Source organism: Suricata suricatta, chromosome 11 (genome assembly GCF_006229205.1).
Source record: "Suricata suricatta isolate VVHF042 chromosome 11, meerkat_22Aug2017_6uvM2_HiC, whole genome shotgun sequence".
Lineage (NCBI taxonomy): Eukaryota > Metazoa > Chordata > Mammalia > Carnivora > Herpestidae > Suricata > Suricata suricatta.
In genome coordinates this window covers 27,579,440-27,604,841 of record NC_043710.1, presented here as the reverse complement: position 1 = coordinate 27,604,841, position 25,402 = coordinate 27,579,440, and the positions used below count along the sequence as shown (strand labels likewise).

Below are 25,402 nucleotides of genomic sequence, written 5' to 3'. Positions count from 1 at the left end.
CCTCCGCCCCCGCCTGGGCCTACGAACCCCGAGCCGCGGCCGCCGCGGCCGCCAGCAGCAGCTGCAGCAGCGGCAGCAGCCCTAGCCTCAAGGCCAGGTAGGGAGGGTGGGCGGCGGGGTCGTCGTGGGCCAGGAAAGGCCGGGGATGCGTTTGGGGCCTTCGCCCCTGTGCAGCGCCGCCCAGGGCTCCGGGCCGGGCGGGGAGCCTTCCACTCTTCTCCTCCCCCATGCCAGCGTCGGGTGAAGCTGTTGAGGACTCTTAGGAGGTGGTCTTGGGGTGGGTGGTGGCGCCCAGGGCAGGATTCGCGCCTGGGGCTCCTCGGGGACTATGAGTAAAAGGGAGGGCTGGGCGGGAGTCGTAGGTCTCCGTCACCTCGAGGGTCTTGGGATCTCTCACATGGTGAAGTTTAGGTTCGTGCCTGAACTCGGTGATTAGGGAGACCGGGACTGGCTCCGGGGGATTGAGGGGGGGGCTCTAAGGAGTTCCGGGCAGTGACATTCCATTGTATTGAAACGGACAATGTGGTTGGGGACCCCGGCAATGTGAGAGGGGGGGGGAGGCGCGAAAGGAAGAGGCGCCTAGCTGTGTCCCTGACATTGGGGGACCCGGGAGAGCTGGACTGGAGAACCCCTGGGGCGTGGGACCCGGGAGGGGGCCTGGAGGGGCGCGAAAGCTGCGAAGAGGCTGGGTGACATATGTTTGCAGTGGTGGCCAAGATTAAGCTGTTTCTCTTCCACGCGTTCAAAGTTACTGTTGGGTTTCCTCCCCTTGTAACAACAGCAGGAAATAAGGGATCGTTTTTGCCTTCTGTATCTTGGGATGACTAAGAGTTGGGAAGAAATTGGAGCGGGGGGGTCAGCGAAGGCCATAAAGGTTGAAGAACAGAAGCATGGTTCTCCATCTCGGCTTCTGAAACCCTGGTTCATTATGTAGCGCGAGGTTCAAGAATTCGTCTTCGCTCCATCATGACCAAGAGAATCTAAAATGTTGGCTCTTACTAGATATTTAAGCTCGCGGGAAATGTGTAGTAGTGCCACACTGTGAGATGGTCCATTTGAATGTTAACTGGAAGGCGTGGTCTACTTTGGACGATTCGAGAGCGGGGTGTTTTAAAGCCACCTCTGCCGAACAATGCAGAATCTGGTAGGTGCAGCTTCTGATTACAAGGACCAGGGAATCCTGGGTTGCTAATGACTTCATCCTCGGCTACCAACAGGAAGCTTCGTGGCTTTATGATCTCATCAAATTTCTTCACTATTGTCAGCCACAACAGAAGTGAACTTTTTTTACTTTATATATTTCAATGTTCTAGGTTACTCTTTGTTTTTATGAAAGTTCCACGTTCACGATTTGGAAAATAATGTGTGAAGAGTAGCTGGTCTTTTGTCTTAAATACTACAATATGATTGTGAGAGAGTGAGAAAAATTTGGTTCAAGAAAAGGGAAATAAGCTTTCTTAGAAGGATTTAGGTCCTTTGTTTAAAAGAGCTGGGATTTAAAAAAGAATAATAATGTGATGTGCCAATTTGGAGCTAAATAATTGCTGCAACTTTTCAGAAATAGTCATAACCTTGTATTATATACAATTAAGACATTGCAAGGAGTTTTATGAAAGATGTTTGGCTCTTTTCCCATTAATTTTTTAAAATGCTAATTTGACTATCGTTTTTCAAGTAGCTTTTGCAATGAGTATGATAATTTACAAATTAATATTACTTTCCCTTCAGTGAACAGTAATGATAGGTATTTGTGTAGCATTTTTTATGTTTTAAATGGAAAGTGTTTTATTAGGTAAATGGAACAATTTCTACCTAGTTATTTCTGTTATTTCTTTTAGCAGAATACTTCTGAGGCAAGAAACTAAAATCTACTTGTCATATTTTCCAAATGTTATTTATCAAAGTAACAAAGAATGACTTCCCAAACACATTTGAAAACAGTAAGTAGATTCATTTGGGACACATAATCTAAAATAGATTGATTTTCTGTTTGTTGGAAGTTATTGATTCTTAAATGCTAAGCACCCCCCTTTAAAAATATGTATTTTGGGGGTGGAGTCAACTAAATTTTAGCATAGCAAATGCAGGCTTTCCCCCTCCCCCACCAACTTGCTTTGTTAACATCTTGTGTTCAGATCAGGCCATCTGTACAGGGCTACGCACACTTCTTAATTGTACCTCATTTTATTCTTCAAATTGTGCAATGTCCTCTTTCATTTCACTTATATAGAAAATACTGAATCTGAAATATGGCCTGTAAGTTTTTAGGTATTCTGCATTTTTAGAAGCCTATTCATATTCTTATAACATTATAAAAAGCTTTTTTATAATTCATATATCAGTTGAATGTTTTTGTTCCCCTTTGTGGCAGTTTCTTCTTGAAGGTGCAAATGAGTACTAGTGTGATGATATGATATGGATACTTATCCATAAAGAATTAGTCTATCACCTTGTTTCCAGTAACCTATTCAGAAGCGAACAGATGGTAATGACATTCAGTTGTTACTGACATGGGATTTAACATCCTACTTTGTATCTTTGCTTAGTCCTGAAATGGAGCATTTTCATCAGTTGATGGGAAAGAACATGGTAAACAATTCTGCATTACTTTGAAATAATACTTTTTGGTATAACAGCTCCATCAGATATGAGGTATTTCTCGTTTTAACAGTTAAAAAATATAGAGCTAATGGGGAACTCCAGCCTTTTACCTTAGGGTGTATAGAGAGTTTTCTAAATATTTCTGAATATGCCTGAAATATTTGCGAAGTAAATGGGAAATTCAGGGACAAAAATTGGTCTCATAAATCTCCGTTTTTTGTGTGTGCTTTTCTTGGTTAGTTTTAGGGACTGAAAGAGCATATCTTTTGCCTATCATCATACATTTGGAAATAGTATTTTTTGTGGGGCTGTCTTAGATACTATTAATACCTTTGCATACTTTTGGAAATAAGAAGATCATCAGGAAAATTCAGGCCTGCTGCCTTTCTCTTCTTATATCTTGTATGGAACATTGAGAGGCTGTTTTCGTTATGGTGATGATAGATGTGTTTGTATTTGAGTATGTACCAGAAAGTGACTAAATAAAAAATGCTTTAATCAAAGTAGGTTTATATCTTTTTGTAACTTGGTCACTTGAAACAGTCTATGTTTTTGCCACCAGTTTTTAAAGCTTCCTAATATATAAGTTCTTTCTGATTAGAGTATGAATGTATAATGAGTAGGGATAGGTACCCCTCCAAGAAACAGAAAAATAATTAGCTAGCTAGTCTAAAACTGGTCAGCTGCTATCTTGAGGTCTTTGGGTAAGTTTTAAATACAGAGTTTCTTTCAAGGCTTTTGGAAAAAGACCTCGTAAGATCACAATTTTTGAGTAGAGACAATCGCAAATTAGTGAAAGCTTATTTCAAACTTTTGTTGTTCAGAAAGTATTTTCTGATAGAGACAATGTTGTAAATATTAATAGATATATTTACTGAGCTAATTTGTTCCTAGTTAACTGTTTTAAGTGATGCATATGCACACACACTTAATCTTAACACTCCTTGGGGCGCCTGGGTGGCTCAGTTGGTTAAGCCTCCCACTTCGGCTCAGGTCATGGTCTCACGTTTGTGGGTTTGAGCCCCGCATTGGGCTCTGTACTGACAGCTCAGAGCCTGGAGCCTGCTTCTGATTTTGTGTCTCCCTCTCTCTCTTCCCCTCCCCGCTCATGCTCTGTCTCATAAATAAATAAAACATTAAAAAAAATTTTTTTAAATCTTAACACTCCTTTGAGGTAGATATTATTTTTACCATTTATGAATGAGGAAACTAAGGCATAGAGACATTAAATATAACTAAGTCAAAATATAATTAAGTGTAATATATTTATAGCCACTTAGCTAGTAAGTAGGGGAGCTGGGATTTAAACCTGGGCATTGTGGATCTGGAGCCCACATGTTTAATTACTATACTGCACTACTTGAATGCAAGATAGTCTAACAATGTAATCTGCCTATGTTATGGGTTAAATGAGCTTTTATGGTTGGCCTAGAAACCTACCATCATTAGTATTCTTTCTTATTTTGGGGTTCATGTCACTGTTGACCTTTTTTCCCCCAAGGAAAATGTGCTTTTTAAAACATTTTTATTTTATTATTTTTTTAATGTTTATTTTTGATAGAGACAGTGCGAGCAGGGAGGGGAGGGGCAGAGAGAGAGGGAGACACAGAATCTGAAGCAGGCTCCAGGCTCTGAGCTGTCAGTACAAAGCAATGCAGGGCTTGAACCCATGGACAGTGAGATCATGACCTGAGCTGCAGTTGGATGCGCAACTGCCTGAGCCAACTAGGCGCCCTGAAGCATGCTTCCATTTACTTTTATAGCGCTGTACTTTGCTGGTTTTCTGTCACCTTTCTATCCCACTGCTTTCCCTGTTCTTCACCAATTCTTCCTCTTCTGATCTTTACATGTCGCTTTCTCAGGACTTTGAACTGATACGATTTCTTATGCTTTCTCCTGAGGATAATTCCATGCTATGACTTTTTTTAAAGTTTATTTTTGAGAGAGAAAGAGAATCCAAAGCAGGGCTCAGCTCCACAAACCGTGAGATTATGACCTGAGCTGAAACGACAATCAGATGCCTAACTAGTTGGCTTAGCCACCAACGCGCCCGATGTCTATGACTTTAAGTACCATCTCTGGAGATGCCTATGTGTATGTCTAAGGCCCAAACCTGTTCTGATCACCTAATCACATAACCAGCTACCTCTCTGAGCTTTTTCTTGGGTATATAATGACCATTTGGGCATGAACTCATGATTTCCCCACCTATTCCACTTCTGCTTCTCTAAAGAGGCCTGTCTCAGGAAGTCACTTTTGTCCATCTCATTGCCCAAGTCAACCTGGGAGTTGTGTGTGCTCAATCATCAATCCCTACTGTTTTTTTTTTTAATCTCTTAAATATATCTTGAAATTGTCTACTTCTTTCTACTTCTTTCCCTTCTGCTGCTCCACCCTGATCCATCCACCATTATTTTTCACACTAACTGCAGTCTGCTCCAAACTAAATAATCTTGAGCCTTTTCTTCCTTCAGTTAGCTCTTACAGAATTCAGACTGATTTTTTTAAAACATAAATTTACCAATTTGATCATGTTTCTTTGCTTTATAAAACCTTTCCATGGCTACTCCTGCATCTTAGGATCAAGTTTTATTGCTTTTTTTTTTAATGTTTATTTATTTTTGAGAGAGAGAGAGAGACAGAGTGTGCACAGGGGAGGGGCAGAGAGAGAGGGAGACACAGAATCGGAAGTGGGCTCCAGGCTCTGAGCTGTCAACATAGAACCAGATGCAGTGCTCGGACCCAGGAACCGTGAGATCATGACCTGAGCTGAAGTCAGACACTCAACCAACTGAGCCACCCAGGCGCCCCTCAAGTTTTAAAAATTTATAAAATGATATATATGGTCCTGCATTGACTGGCCCATTTTAAATGCCTTGGGCCATTCTAAATTCCTTCCTACCTTAAAACTTTCATACATGCTGTTACCTCCATTTAGAAAACTCACCCTTTCCCCACTTTTTTCCCTATACTCTTTAAGGTATTTATGTCAGAAATCCACTGTGTTTCAACATTTGTCCTGTTGTTTTGTGCAATGATATATATGTTTTCATAGTACATTTTACTGTACTTTAACATAATTCTTAGAAATATGGTCACATACCTATATGCTATTTATGTAATAGATACCTTCCTGTTGAGAAAGGAAGTTCTTTGAGGGACACTGTTTTGCATACTGCTTATATCTAGTACTTACTTTAGTGTCTGGCATATAGGTGGTGCTTAATACATATTTATGGCACAAAAGCCTGAACTCTTGAGTTAATGTGGGAATTGGAAGCCCTTTTCTTCCTGCTGCAGCTTCTACTGCTTGATCCTGTAATAGGAACCAAGATGAAGGGCTTAGGACGTTTGTGATTATCACTGGTTAGAAGGGAGGATGTAGGCTGTGGCTTGCTTTCTACCTTTCCTTGGTATGCTGTCTGGAACAATGAATATTAAAATGTATGTACCTAGCAAAACTTAGTCCAAGTTTCTTTTTTTCATTCATTAAACAAATATTTGAGTGCCCATAGTACACTAGACACTGTTGCCTTTATCCCAAGTATTATATATTTCTTCAGTGAAAATTTGAGAAATCATTCATTCATTCATTCATTAGAATGTATTGAGCATCTTTGAGTTTCTGTTACTGAGCTGAGTTCTATAGGCTACCAGAAGAATGAAAAGGACACTGCCCTGCCTTACAAAGAACTTGTTTGTGATCCAGAAAGGAAATAGGATAATATCACTTGCTGCCTCTCTCCTTGGCTTCTAAATATTGAAGTGCCCAGGGGCTTGGAGTTCCATCCTTTCTCCTTCTCTCCTCATTTACCCTAGATGAAGTTGCCATGTATATCATTTAACCTTCAAATATATATTTCTATATTCTTATCTAGTTAGCTGCCTCCCCATCATCTTCACTTGGGTATTGAGTAGGCGTTTCAAACATAGTATGTCCAAAACAGGGTTATATCACCCTAATCCCCCAACCTGGTCCTCCTTTAACCTTCCCCAACCTCAGTAAATATCACTTGCTTAGTAGTGCTGGCCCAAAGACTGGAGCCATCTGTGTTTCATTTCTTCCCCCCCACCCCCCATTCATTCCCTCGGTAAATCCTGTTGGTATGATCTCCATATCCATAATTTCCCACAGGACTATTGCAGTTCCTCCTATTGCTTTCCTTGCTTCCACTTCAGCCCTTCTAGAGTTTATTAAACGTGCAACAGCCAATTAACATTGCAAAATATAAATCAGGTAATGTCATTACCCTGCTTAAAACCTTCCATTGTTACTTAGAGGAAAATCCAAAGTCCTTTCATGGCCTACAAGGCCCTGTGTGATCTGAGCCTCAGCTGATTCTCCAACCTCATTATTCTACTCCCTCTACCATCCTTCAGCTACGCTGGCTTTATGTTTGTTCCTGAAACATGGTTTGTGTCCTAGGAATTTTACACTGGCTGTTCTCTTTATCTGACATTCTTTTCACAGGACTTTGCTTTACCACTTCTGGGCATCTAGGTCTTCTCCCAGATGTTACTGCCTCATAAAGGCCTTCTCTGGCTGCACTATTTAAAGTAACCTCTCATTATTGCATCATACCATAGAGTTTATTTTCTTCATAGCATCATCACTGTCTGAAGTAATTTTGTAGATTTATATGTATCATTTGTTACTACCCTTTCCTCATCCTCCCTCTACCACTAATAGAATGCATGTTCCATGAGGACAGGGATCTTGTCTGTCTTGTTCACCTCTGTAGAAGACAGGTTAGAGTAGTGGTTGATAGCATAAATTCTGAAGTCAGAATTTTGGGGATTATATTTTGACTCCACTTGCACTATGATCTTAAATAAGTTTCTTAATCTCAGTGGGCTGGAGTTCCTTGTATAAAATGAACATATTTTCTTTTTTTTTTTAAGTTTATTTATTTTTTTGCACACACGAGATACAGAGAGAGCAAGTGTGAGCGAGCATGAGCGGGTGAGGGGCAGAGAGAAAGGAAGACACAGAATTTGAAGCAGACTCTAGGCTCTGAGCTGTCAGCACAGAGGCCGAGAGGGTACTTGAGCCCACGAACCACGAGATCATGACCCGAGCCCATGTTGGATGCTGAACCAACTGAGCCACACAGGCGCCCCAAAATGAGCATACTTTCTATAGTTTTTGAGAATTAAATGAAATAACTCAGGAAAGTGTTTAAAATGGTATCCACATTCAGAAGTATATAGAGTATTAGCTTTATTGTCAGCACTTAGGACAATGTATGGCAGGCACATTGTTAAGTGTCTACTAAACATTCAGCAAATGAATTGAAACCCCGTACTATTAAGCAGAATATTTGTTTCTTTTTAAGTGTTACCCAAATGCTTTGGGGGCTTAGAAGGAAATATTATATGAAGTTCAAGGGGATCATGGAAGCATTTGTCAGGTATATTACATATAGCTGACCTGAATTATTGGTAAAGTTGCATGAATGGGATAAGGGAATATTAGTGTGAAGTGGGGGTGCCTGGGTGGTTCAGTTGGTAAAGTGCCTGACTTCAGCTCAGATCATGATCTCACTGCTCGTGGGTTTGAGCCCTGTGTAAGGCTCGTGCTGTCAGCTTAGAACCTGGAGCCTGCTTCAGGTTCTGTGTCTCCCTCGCTCTTTGCCCCTACCCCGCTTGTGCTCTGTCTCTCAAATATAAATAAAAACATTAAAGATAAAAAAAAAGAGGGAGGAAGTGGAATCTGCTAGACCAGGTAAGGGCTGATCCTTAAACTGGCATAGCATGACTTCTGGTCAAAGCCGTTCTGGGCCCAGTGCAGAGTTATGGGAGAGAGACTGTATAAAGGTGTGTTTCATTGGGGGAGGTCAGCAGAGTAACACTCTACCACAGTGTATTAGTGCTAGATTTAGAGAGCTTTGATGACAGGCCACGGAATATAGTCTATACATCTCAGTAGGAAGCTTTGAAAGGTTTTTTAGGAGGAGGATGATGATATGAGCATATAAGTGTTGTAATAAGATTATTTTGGCAGTTAAGTGCATAATGCATTAGAATTGGCAGAGGTAGGAGCACCTGGGTGACTCAATCAGTTGAGCATCCAACTCTTGATATTGGCTCAGGTCATGATCCCAGGGTTGTGAGATCAAGCCCTCTGTTGGGCTCCGTGTTGAGCATGGAGCCTGCTTGGGATTCTCTCTTTCTTTCCCTCTGCCCTCTCCCCCACTCACTTGCTCTCTCTCTAAAATAATTTTTTTTAATTGGCATAGGTAGGGGCACGTAGGTGGCTCAGTTGGTTAAGCATTTGACTTCAGCTCAGGTCATGATCTCACACACAGCTTGTGGGTTCAAGCCCCGTGTTGGGCTCTGAGATGTGACAGCTCAGAGTCTAGAGCCTGCTTCAGATTCTGTGTCTCTCTCTCTCTCTCTCTCTCTCTCTCTCTGTCCCTCTACAGCTTGCTCACTCTCTCTCTCAAAAGTAAATAAACATCAAAAAGAAATTAAAAAAAAACTGGCATAGGTAGAGCACAGGACACCAAATGAGAGGCAATTCATCAGACCAGAGAGGAGGGAGGTTGAATTAGTTAAGTTCTCCAGAGAAATATATGATTTGTTATGGATGTGGATGGAGTATATGTATGATATATGATAATTGTGACATCTATCCATGTATGAATTATTATGAGGAATTGGTTCACACAATTATGGAGGCTATGCTTTGTTCCATGCTGTGTTCTTTGCAGTCAGGAGACAAAGAAGGCCTGTCGTGTGATTCAATCTGAGTTCTAAGGCTTGAGAACGAAGGGAGCCCATGAGATAAATGCCAGTGTGAGGGCTGGAGAAAATGAGATGAGATGTCCCAGCAAACAGTGAGGCAGAGGGCAGGGGGCAGTCTCTTTCTGGGGAAAAGGAAGCAGAAACATGCTTAATTTGGGTACCCTATGGTGACCTTGTCAATTTTATACCTATAGGCATCTATTTAATCTGTACTTAATCTTCAAATAAAGATAACGATAAGATCATAATTTCTCTAGCAGGATACAACTATCCTGTGTACAAATAAAAACCTGCCAATCCCTTCCCCAGGAGAGCAGATTAAGTCCTTGGGTGATGTTTACTCTTCTCCTTGATACCCTATAACTTAAATACTATGATGTAAAATTAATAATACTTAAGTACTGTGATAAAAATCAGTACGTTATGTCACATGATAAGGAAATAAGAGGAAAGAAAACAAATATACATAGACACAAAAACATAAGCAAGATAAGGAGGAAATACTCATGACAATTATAGTCCTGTTTCTTTAGCTGGTTACATGCTCATAGCCGGTATTATAGCTTCCGCTTCCGCTTCTGCTGTCCATTCTGTTTGCCTTCAGCAGGTATCTTAGCTGCTGGTGGTTCTTTACCTGGTGGGGTGACCCAACCTTCATTTCTAAAGGGTCTGTACCGTTATGAGGCCTCTTTGAATTTAGTTGTTTTAATTTTCTATTGACTTTAATCACAGGGCATGGTAATAACTTGAGCATCACCTTAAGGGACCTCCTATATTCCAGACATTCTCATCATTGCTTGCATTGCAGAGTATTTCAACTTCCCCTTGGTAGGGGATGGGGATCATTCACTCCATCCAAAACTGTAGCCCCTTTCTTTGTATCTTGGTTCAGAGGCATGAGGAGCCCAAAGTGGCTAAGTGGCAGCCTTAATTTCTGATCCAGTAGAATCATTGTTGTGTCTCCTCATGAAGCATTTTTCCTGCTGACCTCCAGGCTAGTGGAGCATCCCCACTGAAATAGGGAGTTTCACCTAGTGGTTCACTAAGGATGTTAATGAGTTAATGTGTGGTGACAGTCCCATTCTACCCCTTGAATCCTAGGCCCATGAATTCTAGGTATCAGAAAGCAAGACGAGGCAACAGGATGCTGACTCAGAGCATATACAGGTTTCTAGAGAACCTTACCCCAGTCCTCAAGGTATTGCCACTTGGCTATTACTTAAATAGTCTTCAAGAGGCCGTACCACCTACTGCCAAGCCAGATGCTTCAGGATGATGGGGAACATGGTAAAACTATGAATTCCATAAGAATGGGCTGACTGTTGCACTTCTTTTGCTGTGAAGTGAATTATTCCCTTCATCAGAAGCAATGCTGGGTTGGAATACCATAATAGTGGATAAGGCATTGGCATTCCATAAGTCCACAGATGATGGTTTGGGCAGAAATCCACATCCAAAATAAGTATCTATTCAAGCAACAACAAAGTGTTGCTCCTTCCATGATGAAAGCTGTTCAGTGTAATCAACCTGTCACTAGTAGCTGATCACCTTGGGGGAATGGTGCCATATCAAAGGCTCAGTGTTGGTATCTGCTGCTCGTGGATAGGGCACTCAGCAGTGGCCATAGCCACGTCAGTCTTAACATGTGGAAGTGCATGTGCTGAGCCCACGCATAACATCCATCCCTGCCACCATGGCCACTTTCTTCATTAGCCCAGGGTAGCTGGTGAAGGATGCTCTCTAAAATCCACAGACCAGGTCATTCTATGCACCTAATGATTAAAATCCTCTTCTGCTAAGATCACCTTTTGGAAAGCACTCACAGAGAAAACAAATCTTTGATTTTTTTTGCCCACTCAGATGTGTATCCGTATACTTTTCTTTGTCACCAATTTTCCAGTTACATTTCTTCCAAGTCCTTGGCCATCCAGCCAAACCAGTAGCTATAGCACCTGAATCAGTATATAATTGCTCTTCTAGCCATTTCTCTTCAAGGATAATGGATGTCCAGGCCACTGTTCTTCAGAGATATCCCAGGGCTGCAGCTGTCTCCTTTAGGTAGTGCTTACATATCTTACAGATAGGAAAAGCAGGCCTAAGGCTTCTCCTCTCTCTCCTCTCCTAAGGATTGTAAGGGTATATAGGCTGGGAGAGAAAAGCATAGCAGGAATGGGGACCATGGGCATTTTGGCCACTTCTTTTTTTTTTTTTTAAGGTTTTATTTTTAAGTAATCTCTACACCCAAGGTGGGACTTGAACCTACAACCAACCCCAAGATCAAGAGTCACATGCTCTGCTGACTGAGCCAGCCAGGTGCCACCTTTTTTTTCCCCTAATTTTTGATAATTTTTTTTTTTTGAGACAGAGAGACAGAGAGAGCACAAGTGGGAGAGGGGCAAAGAGAAAGGGAGACAGAATCCAAAGCAGGCTCCAGGTTCTGAACTGTCAGCACAAAGCCCGACATGGGGCTAAGACTGACAGACTATGAGATCAAGACCTGAGCTGAAGTCGGACGTTTAACTGACTAAGCCACCCAGGAGCCTGGGCCACTTCTTAATGTAACCTGTGCCTTCAGGGCCTGATTGGGCCTGATCTGCTATGTACCATTTCCATTTGATGATAAGAGTATTGCTGTGCATGTCCACCTTTATGGCTTGGTGGATCAGATAACACCCAGTTTATGATAGCTATCTTGGGTCCCGTGGTAACTTAGGAGCCCATGGTGAGACGTTCAGTTTCTATTGAGGCTCAGTAACAGGTCAAGAGCAATTTTTCAAAAAGAGAGTAGTTATCTGTAGATGATAGCAGGGCCTTGCTCCAAATCCTAAAGGTCTATGGTTGTAACTCACCTAGAAGGGCCTGCCAAAAGCTCTAAGCAGCATCCCTGTCCGTTACACTTCAAGAACCAATGGATCTGTTGGATCATATGGCCCAAGTAGCAGAATAGCTTGCACAGCAGCCTGGGCCTGTTACACAGCCTTTCTTGTCACTCAAAACTATTTTTTGGGTCACCCAGTAAATGGGCCAGAATAACACATACCCAAGTAAGGAATATGTTGCCTCCAAGTCCCACTAGGTGTATCTTGTGCATCCTTCCTGGTTGTATGAAAGCCAGAGACAAAAAACCTGTCCTTCACCTTAGTAAGTATATTTCAACATATCCCATACCACTGGACCCCTAGAATTTCACTGAAGTAAAATACCTCTGAATTTTAGCTTGATATATTTCTCACACAGTGGCCTGTAAATGTCCTACCAGTAAATCTAGAGTATTTGCTACATCTTTTTCCAATGTCCAATCACCATAATATCAACGTAAATGATCAAGATCTGTGCAGACTAAATTACGACATAGAGCTACAGAATCAATATAATCCTGAGGTAAGACATTTAAAGGTGTATTGCTGGCCTTACCAGCTGAAAGCAAACAGCTTATGGACAGGTAGGGAGAAAAAGGAATTTGTCAGATCTATAGCTGCATATTAGCCACTAGGGAATATGTAATAATTTGTTTAAGCAATGGAACCACTGGTACAGAAGCTACAGTTGGATTCATCACCTGGTTAAACATAGTAATCTGCTGTCATTTTCCAAGACCCATCAACCTTCTGTATAGGCCAGATACATATGAGTGGAGATATGGTGGAAATCACCACCCCTGCATCATTCAAATCCTTGATGGTGACACCAATCCCTGAAGCCCCTCTGAGGATTTAGGATTGCTTTTAGTTTAATATTTTTTGAGGTAGAGGCAGTTCTAATGGTGTCCACTAGGCCTTATCCTCCAGAATCACCCTCACTCCACAGATCAGGGAATCAGTGTGGGGATTCCTTGAGCTGCTAAGTATGCATTCCAATGATGCATTCTCAACCTCAGTTCTATGGAAAATAACCATAGAATGGGCTCAGTTACCCATTAGAGCCACATAAGATGAACAGGAACCTGACCTCCATAAGCCCCTACTCTCAACTAGTGGGGTACAATGATGTTTTAGGTCTCCTGGAATTAGTGTCAGATTATAGCCCACATCCAGTGGTTCCTGAAAGGTCTAACATTATTTCCTTTTCTCCAGTATACAGTTACCCTGGTATAAGGCAATACATATATAGATCCCTTTGGAGAAGGCTGGGAGAAAGATTAGCAGTATACATTTTCAGTAATGTACTGTGGTCCTCCCTCCTGGGGACTTGGCCTCCTCTTTATTCAAAGAGTTCTGAGTCTGGGGTGCCTGGCTGGCTCAGTTAACCTGCTAACTCAGTTGGTTAAGCATCTGACTCTTGGTTTCATTTCAGGTCATGATCTTGTGGTTTGTGAGATCGAGCCCCACGTGGGGCTCTGTACTGGCAATGAAGATCCTGTTTGGTATTTCTCTTTCCCTCTCTGTGCCACTCCTCCACTTGTGCATACATTCTCTCTCTCTCTCTCTCTCTCTCTCTCAAAATAAATAAAAATTAAAAAAAATTAAAAAACATTTCTGAGTCTGGTTCAAGTCTGGAAATTGACTTAAGGGCTTTTTAAATTATTTGAATTAGGCTTTTATTCATTTGACTGAGAAATATTGTGCTTATGTAGATTAAGAATTTGGTAGGCTTCCTCTCTGTTTCACTTTCAAGGAACAACATTATCAACATCATAGGTCTAAGTCATTTAGACTCTTCTGATTGCTGCTTTGAGTCTGCTGTCCATTACAGTACCCTTGTCCACTTTGCCTTTGGTGGTTAATTGACTCTTGACCCCTGTCACTCTGGAGTCTAATACCCATTGTATTTAGGTTTTCCAATTAATTGACTACAGTTTCTACAGTGAGGTTTGGCCCACAGAGATGGGTGGTTACAGAGCTCTCCATGGATGCCATGATTTCCTTCACAAATGTATTCCTCATAGTATTGGTGAAAGGTTATGTCTTCTGGACCTTTCCAATGTGGGGAAGTAGGTCTTGACAAATCTACTGGAACATTCTAATCTCCATAAGCATTTGAATCCCTTCTTCTACATTAAACTAAGGCATGTGGGCTTTTCCAGTTTGCTCAAGGTGGCTTACCTTTTAGTCCATTTTTCAACTAACCAGCCAAACTGCTAAGAACCTTTTTAAGCTCCCTAAGCTGCAGCATTAAATGCAGAATCTTTGCTCAGTGAGCCCATGTCAATAAATTTGGCCTGATCAAACCATGTTTCTTCCACCATTAGATACACACACACATACACCCATTCCCATACATGGTCCTCAGATTTGTCTGTATAAAATAAAAATCCAAGTAGTTCTTTTTTTTAATTTTTTTTAATGTTTTATTTATTTTTTGATACAGAGAGAGACAGAGCATGAGAGGGGGAGAGGCAGAGAGAGAGAGAAGGAGACACAGAACCGGAAGCAGGCTCCAGGCTCTGAGCTAGCTGTCAGCACAGAGCCCGACACGGGGCTCAAACCCACAAACGTGAGATCTGACCTGAGCCAAAATCGGAGGCTTAACCGACTGAGCCACCCAGGCGCCCCCAAGTAGTTCTTTTAGACGATGACATATTTCATCCTGGACCTAACACATTGTACCTCACCTTTAGGGGCCAGCTAGGAATGAAGTCTAGTTATAGGTCTAGAAGCACAGAGAGGTGTGGTAGGGGTGGGTACTGAGGAGAAACAGCATTGTCTTATATAGCAAGTGCCTCAGGGGGAGCCCTTATTACAGTTTGATCAGGCAGTGCAGGGTTAATCCCATCAGATAGAGGTAGAGAGGATGCTTTTACTGGAGGTGGGGAAACCTCTTCCACTCAGAAGAATTTAGAGGCCCAGTGTCTCCAGCTTCATCAGATCTTCCCACACCTTGCCATTCCAACTTGCAAGATCTAATTCTTTCCCATCACTAACAATAGACACCCTGTGAAGCTGAGAGTTCAACTTGTGTTGTAAATCTGCCACAGGATGAGGTTCTATATGGATTCTCAGCAGTTTCAGCCCACTGCCTATAGGAGGTAAGGATCTCCTTCAGGAACACCTAGAAGCTCTTAGGTTATTTACCCTGCATTAGAGCTGGGAATTCAAATCACTGAGCTCATCCCCTCTTTTCACCACTTTGTCCTGTGACATTAGGAGCAACCAGCCAATGTCATTATATTCATTAATTTCCCAAAAATGTTTGAAAATATCATATACAGAGTCACTTAGCTCCTTGCTGCTTATAAGGGGAGGATGATGAGTATCGAGTGCAAATATTTTGCATATCTCTATAAAATAGTTCATGCCATGGACTATCATTGCTCTTTAGTACTGGGAAGAGTCATTCACATCTTTCACTCTAATTAGATTAGATAGCCAATTGCAGAAACCCCAGAACCATTTCAGAAAACTTATCCTTGAAATTCTCTTCCTCTTTAACCACTCTTGGTACCAAAATCTTTATTGGTAATTGTTTTCCAGAGAAACAGAACCAATAGACTGAAAACACACACAAATATATAAATGGAGATTTATTTATATAATGACAATTTATCCTAAGGAATTGGCTCATGCAGTTATGGAGGCTGAGAAGTCTCATGATCTGCTGTTTCCGATCTGGAGACCCAGGATCGCTGATGGTATAATTCAGTCTGAGCTGTAAGGCCAGAGAACCAGGGAAGCCCATGGTGTAAATCCCATATCAAGGGCAGGAGGAAGTGAGATAAGATGTCCCAGCTCAAGCAGGTGAGGCTGGAAAAAAGGTACACATTTCTCCTTCCTCCTCCTTTTATTGTATTTAGGCTGTCAGTGGGTTGGATGATTCCCACCCACACTGAGAAAGGCCATCTGCTCTACTGAGTCTATGGATTCAAATGTTAATCTCACCTAGAAACACTTTTTTTTTAATATTTATTTTTTGGGAGAGCCCAAGTTGGGGAGGGGCAGGGAGAGGCGGACAGAGGATTTGAAGCAGATTCTACACTGAGAGACTGACAGCAGTGAGCCTGATGGGCTTGAATTCATGAACCAGGAGATCATGACCTGAACTGAAGTTGGACACTCAACTGACTGAGCCACCCAGGGGCCCCTCACCCAGAAAACAGTCTTACACACTCAGAAATCATGTTTAATTTGGGTACCCAGTCCAGCTGACACGTAAAATTGACCATTACAGAGGGGTATAGAAATGAAGAGAAATTCAAGATAAAATTGCCTGAGATTGTTGAAAGGGTATGTGTTAGAAGGCAAACAGAAGGGAAATAACTGGACTTTTTCTGGTGACTGAAAGAAGGATGATGCAATAAAAACAAGTAGAGATGTTCATTCATTTTGGTTAGCAAATACACCGTGCACCTCTTCTAGGCATATTGGGGGTTCTGGGCAATTAAGGCAATTAAGATTAACAAATATAAACTCTTGTGGAGTTTATATTCTTGGGGTGGGGTGGGAGATCAAACAAGCAAATAAGCAAGAAAACATCCTACCTGAGGAATTAGTATTTCTCCAAGATTTGAGGAAAGGGCACATGCTAATGTTCTAAGGCAGAAACAAGTCTGATGATTCCCTTCCCTGATAGGATCTTCTCCTAGATCAGTGGTTGTCCAATTTAAGAGTCCTTCAGATCACCCACCAGGGCTTGCTGAAACTTGCTAGGCCCAGGCCCAGAATTTCTGAATCAGTAGGTCTGGGGTGAAGCCCAGTAATTTTCATTTCTATGTGATGCTACTGTTGTCATCTTATCGCCCTTGGCTTCTTGACATTATCTCTGCTTAAAAATAAAGTTTTTGTTCTCAGCTGTCTAGACCAGAAAGGTTAATATAGGAGTTTGAATAGACATTTGTATAGAAGACAATAGTAAAATCCCAGATATTAAGATTTCTGAGAGTGAAGAATAGGTGGCTGAGAACTGAACATTAGCTGTTGGTGATAACTAGCATTTATTGAATACCTACCCTGTGCCAGGCACTGTTCTGATATTTATGTTACCTCACTTAATTCTCACCAGCCAGTGCAATAGGTACTCTTAGCCCATTTTACAGACCAGAAACCTAAAGCAAAGAGCTGTTAACTTGTTCAAGGTCACACTGCTGGTCAGTGGCAGAGGCAGGATTTAAATCCATGAAGTGTGACTTTAGAGACTGTGCTATTAATCACAGGGTATTCTGTCTCTCAGCAAAAACTTTTGAGAGGGATGGGGGTTTAGGATGAAGTAGAATTGACAGATGAAAAGTCAGAGCCATTAGTGATGGGAGACTTTAACAAGAATATTGAATCTCTTGGGAGTTAACATGTATGCTTGAAGGTTATACTTTCTCAATTATTTTAAAAATCAGAATTATTTTCCTACAACATACTTTCATGAAAAGTTTTTGAAGAAAACTTGGATATATGAGTTTATATCAGATTGAATGGTTGCCATAAGGTATGGGAATTTCAGAAACGTTTGCCAAGCACCTCTCATATATTAAATACTGGGGAGTTTGGGATACATTAGTGAACAAAACCAAAATGTCAGTCCTGGAATTTAATTTACACTGGGATATGTGAGTGAGACAAATGATAAATAATAAACATAACCGTAAATTATCTAGTATCATTGGAGGTGATAGAAGAACAAGAAAACATGGGGTAAGGAGGAATGGAAGGTGGGTTGTGAGGCAGTGTGGATTAAATAGTTTGAACTGGGCAGGCTAATTGAAATTGTGATATTTGAACAAGGACCTGAACGTGGTAATCTTTTGAAAAGAGAAGAAATATTTTACATTGAGAGGCAGAGTGTGTCAAAAAGGATATTTTGGTTTTGCTTTCTTTTTTGTCCACTAACTCAAATGAGGCTACATGTTTTGTTTTTTTAAAAAAATTGCCTACTCCTTTGCTAACCCTACTTACAAAAAAATCTTATTTCTTTGTCATGTGTTTATCCTTGGTTGCTGCTACTGCTGTTTTCATTTTTAGCAACATGCTTAGATGACTTTTAGTTACAGGGCTGCTCTGCTCAGTTTTCTCATTTTCACTGAGACCAGTATAGGCCTTTGCCTTTGCAATCACTTCTCTTTTCATTTTGGTCAATAGTAAGCGTTTGTTAACCAGTGTGCTAGCTGAATGCTAAGATGTGTGCACATATTGCATAATATGAAGAGGTAAATGGGAGGACACAGGCTTGTTTACCTTCTATTTTTCGACAACCTGACTACAGATTCTCCCTTGCCCTCTGTTTTATATCTGAATGAAACATATTTCTCATTGTTTCTTGAACAGCACTAAGTATGCTCTTACCTTGGGGTCTTTGGGCTCTTTCCCCACTGGGACCGCTCTTCCCTCTGATAATCTGAATGGCTTTCTCTTTCACTTTATTGAGTTCAAAACATTACACTGTTAGAAGTCTGCTCTAGGAGCCTCAATGGAAAGGTATATCCCCAACCCCCATCACTGTATAGCCGAATACCTTGCTTGAAGTTTCTTCATAGCAATCATCAATCCTTGATATTAAATATTTCTCTGGTCTTGTTGGTCCATTTTCATTAACTTGGGTGTTTCTTTTGAGCATTTTTTGGGGGCCATGTGTCTGTCATATAATAGCTTTAATAAATATTGATTTAATAAAAAATATATTCAATGCTGGCATATATTCAGCTTTGACCTGTTATCTCATATTCAGAGTTGAAATTTGGCCTCTCTAAGTTTAAGATTCTTTAGCAATCCTGACCATGTAGCTTGTCCTATGTTGGTAGACCTGTAGGCATTTATGTGGTGTAACTAAACATAAACTACTGAAATTTTCATATGAATTCATCATTTTCATTTCTGTGTGATCATTGATCCTATTTAAATAACTTGAGACCAGATTTGTCTGACCCAGTGAAGCATGACAAACACAAAAATGTGGATAAGCTAAAATACTTTTGCTTAGATTAGATGGCTTAACATTTTCAAACATTTCTTATATTGAGCAAACGGCAAGATGAGTATCACTCTGGTAAAGCAGCTGGTACGATCCTCAGTTAAACAGACAGACATTAGACTAAGTCATTTGATTTGCCCAGAGCCACTAAGGGTCTAGTGGAATAATGTCAAAAGTGTGAATGATTTGGAAGGATAGAGGATTTAAATAGAGCAGTAGCTATATAGAAAACAAAACAAGAGATGGTGTTTAGTCATTGATTGGTTAATATCTTTCTTTGTATTACTTTTTTTTTTTAGCAAAAGCAAAATCTCGCTTGTGCTCTCTCTCTCTCAAATAAATTAAAAAAAAAAAGCTAGTGTATCTTGATTATTAATTAATCTTGATCTATTGTGTACCTTATGGTCATTTTAGCATCATCCTCATAGAGTAAACTTTGGAGTGAGTATGAATGTCATTCACACTTAACAGACATGTTTATCAAATTTTAAGATGGTAAGTTTGTAAATTATGAAATTGTTTTTATCTGTTTTTTCAAAATAAGGTATATACCTTTTCTTTAATGTTCATTATAATTTCTTCCCTTGCATTAATAATTGTGTCAACCAGAAATCCAGAACATAAATAAACTACTTGGAAGTTTATTTCTCTACTACAGGCAATAACATTTTTATTAAGAAAAATTTCCAACCAAACACATTTAGAGAGAATGGTACAACAAACCCCTGCGTATTCATTAGCTCTAAAAACTGTAATACATGGGTAATCTTTTTTAAGTGTATTTATTCATTTTGAGGGGGAGAGAGAGAGAGAGAGATAACATTCCAAGCTAATAGCGTGGAGCCTGACATGGCATGTGGCTCAAACCTACAAACCGAAAGATCATGACCTAGGCCGAAACCAAGAGTCATATGCTTAACTGACTGGGCCACACATGCACTGCTACGTGGTTAATTTTGTTTCATATATACCCCCACCCACTTTCTCTCCGTTTTGTATTTGTTTTGTATTATTTCAAAGCAAATTTAGGCCATGTGTGTATCTCTTTCAAGCATAGTATGTCTCTGAAAGATAAAGACTTAAAAACAATTTTTTTACATGACTGCACTATATAGGATATTTTAAGGCAGTCTAAGTATTCAGTTAATGGGGTTACAAATTTCTGGAAATTTCCTTAAGAAAACATAAGTAGTGTGCTTATAGATGATTTCTGAATAATTTTTATTAAAACTTATAAAGAACAAAGAAACAGGATACTGACTATCAAGATGAATGTTATAACTTTGGATTTTGATTCACCTGAAAATCTTTTTTTTCTACTGCAAAACATCATTAGGTTCTTATATTAAACCAAAGGTGTATAAATATTTTTCTAGAAATCTAGTGTATACGTGTGAATTGTTGTGATAAATGTGTATTAGACAGACTTGACTTACCTAATGCCAGAGATCCTAGACCATGTGAATAATCATGAACAAAATTGTGACACAGTAAAAATTCGGCTGTACTAGTTTCTCATAAATGGAAGAAATTTAATTTGGTAAGGGAATTAGGCCACGAACAATAAGTTACAATGAAGAAGCTAAAATAAAAAGACATTTCATAGAACCTATACAATTGAATTATGAAAATTTGAACTGTTATGTGTTGTGAGAAATACCCAACTATATACTAGTTGGTTTTTAATAATTATTTAGAACCTGAAATGAGAGGTAGTCATCCAAGACCCACACGACCTTTTTTGTCTACCTCTTAAATGAATATGTTAATGTCTGGACATTATAGGTAGTTAATACATTTCAACAGTTTGAATCACAAAATAATTTGCTTTGACAGATGTGTTTGTGTTTTTTCCCCTGGTTTTCTTTTTTAAAAAAATGTAATTCAAGTATAGTTGACATATATCATTATATGAGTTTCAGGTGTTCAACATAGTGATTTGACAGTTATACACATTATGGAGTGTTCACCATGACAAGTATGGTTACCATCTGTCCCTATACAAAGTTATTGCAGTATTACTGACTATTCCCTATGCTGTTTTTGTCATCCCTGTGACTTATTTATTTATAACTGGAAGCTTGTACCTGTTTTTAAAATAATATTTTTCGGTTTTTTATTTATTTTTGGAAGACAGAGACAGCACAAGCAAGGGAGGGTCAGAGAGAGAGGGAGACCCAGAATCCGAAACAGGCTTCAGGTTCTGAGCTAGCTGTCAGCACAGAGCCTGATGCGGGGCTCGAACTCATGAACCGTGAGATCATGACTGAGCCAAAGCTGGACGCTTAACCAACAGTCACCCAGGCGCCCCAGTACCTCTTAATCCTCTTCACCTATTTTTCCTCTTCTTCTTTGGCAACTACCAGTTCTCTGTGTTTATGAATCTGTTTCTATGTTGTGTTTGTTTTTCTTTTATATGCCACATATAAGTAAAATATAGTATTTGTCTTTCTCTGTTTGACTTCATTCACGTAGCATAATATCCTCTTCATCCATCCATGTTGTTGCAAATGGGAAGATTTCGTTCCTTTTTATGGCTGAATGCCATATCTCTTTCCATTCATCTGTGGATGGACACTTAGGTTACTTCCATATCTTGGCTGTTGTAAATAATATTGCAATAAATATAGGGGTACGTGTATCTTTTCTAATTAGTGTTTTAGTTTTCTTTGGGTAAATACCTGGAAGTAGAATTTACTAGATTGTATGACATTTCTTCTCATAGATTGTCATTACTAGACTAGACTAGTAATTGTCATACTAGTTTGTGTGATATTTTAAATTTCTTAAAGAGCTTCCATACTGTTTTCCATGTGGCTGCATCAATTTGCATTCCTATCAGTCATTCAGGAGGGTCCTCTTTTCACCACATCCTCACCAACTTTAGTTATTTCTTGTCTTTTTAATTCTAGCCATTTTCACTTACATGAGGTGATAATCTCATTGTGATTTTGGTATGCATTTCCTTGATTATTAGTGATATTGAGTATCTTTTCATGTGTCTGTTGTCTGTTTATATGCCTTCTTTGGGAAAATGTTCAGATCCTCTGTTCATTTTTTAATTGGATTGTTTGTTTTTTTGGTGTTGGGTTGTATGAGTTGTTTATATATTTTGGATATCAACCCCTTATTGGATAATATCATTTACAAATATCTTCTCCCAGTCAGTGGGTTGCCTTTTTGTTTTGTTGATGGTTTCCTTTCCTGTACAAAAGCTTACTGGTTTGATATAGACCCAGTTGCTTATTTTTGCTTTTGTTTCTCTTGCTTAAGGAGACAGATCCAGAAAAATATTGCTAAGACTGATATCTAAAAGTTTACTACCTTCATTTTCTTCCAGTTTTATGGTTTCAGGTCTTAATATTTAGGTCTTTAATCTATTTTGAGTTTATTTTTATGGATGGCCTAAGAAAGTGGTCCAATTTCATTCTTCTGCATGTAGCTATGCAGCAGTATTTCTTCTAAAAGAAAAGTGTTCCAGAAAAATACTGGAGGTGGGAAAAGTTGGATCCGAAAATTTTGTCTTTGTTCGAAGGAAAGGTCAGCAATGCAGGTGATGACAGAAATAAAAAAGGAAGATGATGAAATGGAATTTTGGAGTTGTGTCCAATCCAGGCCTTGGTGTCTCTTGTTATGAATATAGCCAAGCATATGCCACATCACCATCACATTTCATTTATTTCCTGACAGAACAACAGACGGAAACTCTTCATAGCCTTGACTTTGGCATCGTTTTTCTTGGGCATCTGTTACAAATGCCAAAATCTGTCTCTCTTTGTGTGAATAATGTTTGGAACTGATAGACTGATTAGCGAATATGCTCTACCACTCCACCTAAGCAGGAAATACTGTACCTTTCATCTTCTTAGTGAAAACAAAAACACCTGTTTAACCAACTTTATTTAATATATCATTTGTATAAAATGAAGTAGGATTGTCTTGGTAAAGATCATTAAAGATGTATGTAACAGTTAAAACAAATTTACTTATCTTAAGAAATCATACTTGATTTAATAATAGCTTGGTACAAAGTACCAATTGCACTTCCTTTACACCAATTATCAGGTAAAGGCCCTGCCTGAAACATAATTTTGTTTAATTCATCTGAGGCCTCGTGTTAATGAGGGGGCTCAGATTTATAGTTGGGGGACAGGGTTAGGGAACCAAAATAAGGATAAGAGGTTTAGTATGAGTTGCAGCAGTGTGAAGCCACTTGTAGGCCCATGAAGGGACAACAAGTTACTGGAGTCCAGACCTAGCTGTAGTTGTAGAAGAATGCAGCGTGGCTGGAACCGTAGTTATGATGGAGGGAATGGACAAAGAATATTCAGACTCCTGGGCAGCTCAGTCAGTTAAGTGTCTGACTCTCGGTTTTGGTTCAGGTCATGATCTCAAGGTACAGAGAGTCTATGAGCCCCATTTTGGTCTCTGCATTGACAGTGTGGAGCTTGCTTGGGATTCTCTTTCTTTCTCTGCTCCTCCCCCATTCACACTGTGTCTCTCTCAAAATAAATAAATAAACTTTAAAATTAAGGAAAAAAATACTCAAGACTCCTTTCTTCTGCCTTCTGATGTTCTGCAGAGCCTTCTTTTTTTTTTTTTTTAATTTTTTAATGTTTATTTATTTTTGAGAGAGAGACACACAGAGTGTGAGTGGGGGAGAGTCAGAGAGTGAGACACAGAATCTGAAGCAGGCTCCAGCCTGTCAGCACAGAGCCTGACGTGGGGCTCGAACCCACGAACTGTGAGATCATGACCTGAGCTGAAGTCAGCTGCTTAACCAACTCAGCCACCCAGGTGCCCCTGAAGAACCTACTTCTAAAGGCCCCAAAAGAACCTAGGTGATGCCGTGAATAGGAGTTAACTTGTAGTCTGAGGTAGTCTTAAAAATGAGCAAATGAGAGGTGCCTGGGTAACTCGGTTGGCTAAGCATCCAGTCTTGATTTCAATTCATGATCTCACAGTTTGTGCTTTCCAGCCCCACATTGTGCAGAGCCTGCTTGGGATTCTCTCCCTCTCCAGTTCTCTCTCAAAAATAAATAAATAAACTTAAAAAGTATTTTTTAATGAGCAAATGAAGGCCCAAAGAAGCTATATATACATTGCTCAGTGTCCCCTTAGAGATAGTGAATCTAAGCCATTTGACTCTTCCAGCCCTTTTTAAAAAAATGTTTTTCTTAACTTATTTTGCAAGAGAGCACAAGTGGGGAAACGTCAGAAAGAGAGAATTCCAAGCAGTTTCTGCGCTGGTACCTGAAGCCTCCTTCATGTGGGGCTCAGGCCCACAAACTGTGAGATCATGACCTGAGCTGAAATCAAGAGTCAAACACTAAACAGGCTGAGCTACCCAGGTGCCCTAGCCCTTTTTTTTTTTAAATTAACAGCTTTATTGAGATTTAATTTACTCACCATAAAATTCTCCTGTATTAAGTGTATAATGATTTTTAGTATATTTATATCACCACAGTGTCATCACAACCTAATCTTCAAACCTTTTCATTACCCCAAAAAGAGACCTGGTGTCCATTTATAATCACTCCCTATTCTCACCCCTACCTAGCCCTTGGCAACCATTAATCCATTTCTGTCTCTTTGGATTTGCCTTTTCTGGGCACTTTGTATAAATGGAATAATAAAATGCATATTCCTTTGTTTCTGGATTTTTGACTAAGCATACTGTTTTATTAGAGATTCACCCATGTTCTAGCATATGTCAGTACTGTTAGTACTTACAGCAGAGTGGTATCCGTTGCATAGATGTAGCTCATTTTGTTTATCCATTCACTAGTTGTTGTGTATTTGGGTGGTTTTCACTTTTTGGCTCTTGTGAATAATGCTACTGTGAACATTTGCATGAAAGTATTTGAACATATGTTTGTTTCATTTTCCACCTAGCAGTGGAATTGTTGGGTCTTCTGGAAATTCTGTGTTGAACATTTTGAAGAACTGCTCAGTTGTTTTCTAAAGCGGCTATACAATTTTACATTCCCACCAGCAATGTATGGGGGGTCTAGGTTCTCCACATCCTTGTCAATATTTGAGATTATCCTTTTAGTTACAGCCAATGATATCCTAGAAAATTCATCATTTTTAACACATAGATTTGTCTCTTCTATGATTTTCTTCAAAGTTGGGTACAAAGGAAAGGTTTATTTTTTGTCATCAACAACTCTTATTTTCACTGGGTTTTTTCGTTGTTTATTTTTTAATTTTATATTTATTT

The 25,402-nt window shown here is 39.8% G+C and overlaps 1 protein-coding gene across 2 annotated transcripts in view; it reads left to right on the top strand.

Moving 5' to 3' along the window:
- Window positions 1-6: 6 nt before the first annotated feature.
- The window catches only part of QSER1 (glutamine and serine rich 1), a 79,101-nt gene continuing 53,705 nt past the window's right edge, over window positions 7-25,402 (top strand). Inside the window, exons 1-2 of one of the 2 annotated variants that reach the window (XM_029957697.1) lie at window positions 987-1,144; window positions 1,839-1,940. The gene's annotated coding sequence lies outside the window, so the exon portion shown is untranslated. Of the gene's footprint in view, window positions 98-986; window positions 1,145-1,838; window positions 1,941-25,402 lie in introns of those variants that run through there. The other variant, XM_029957698.1, reaches the window with a different exon arrangement.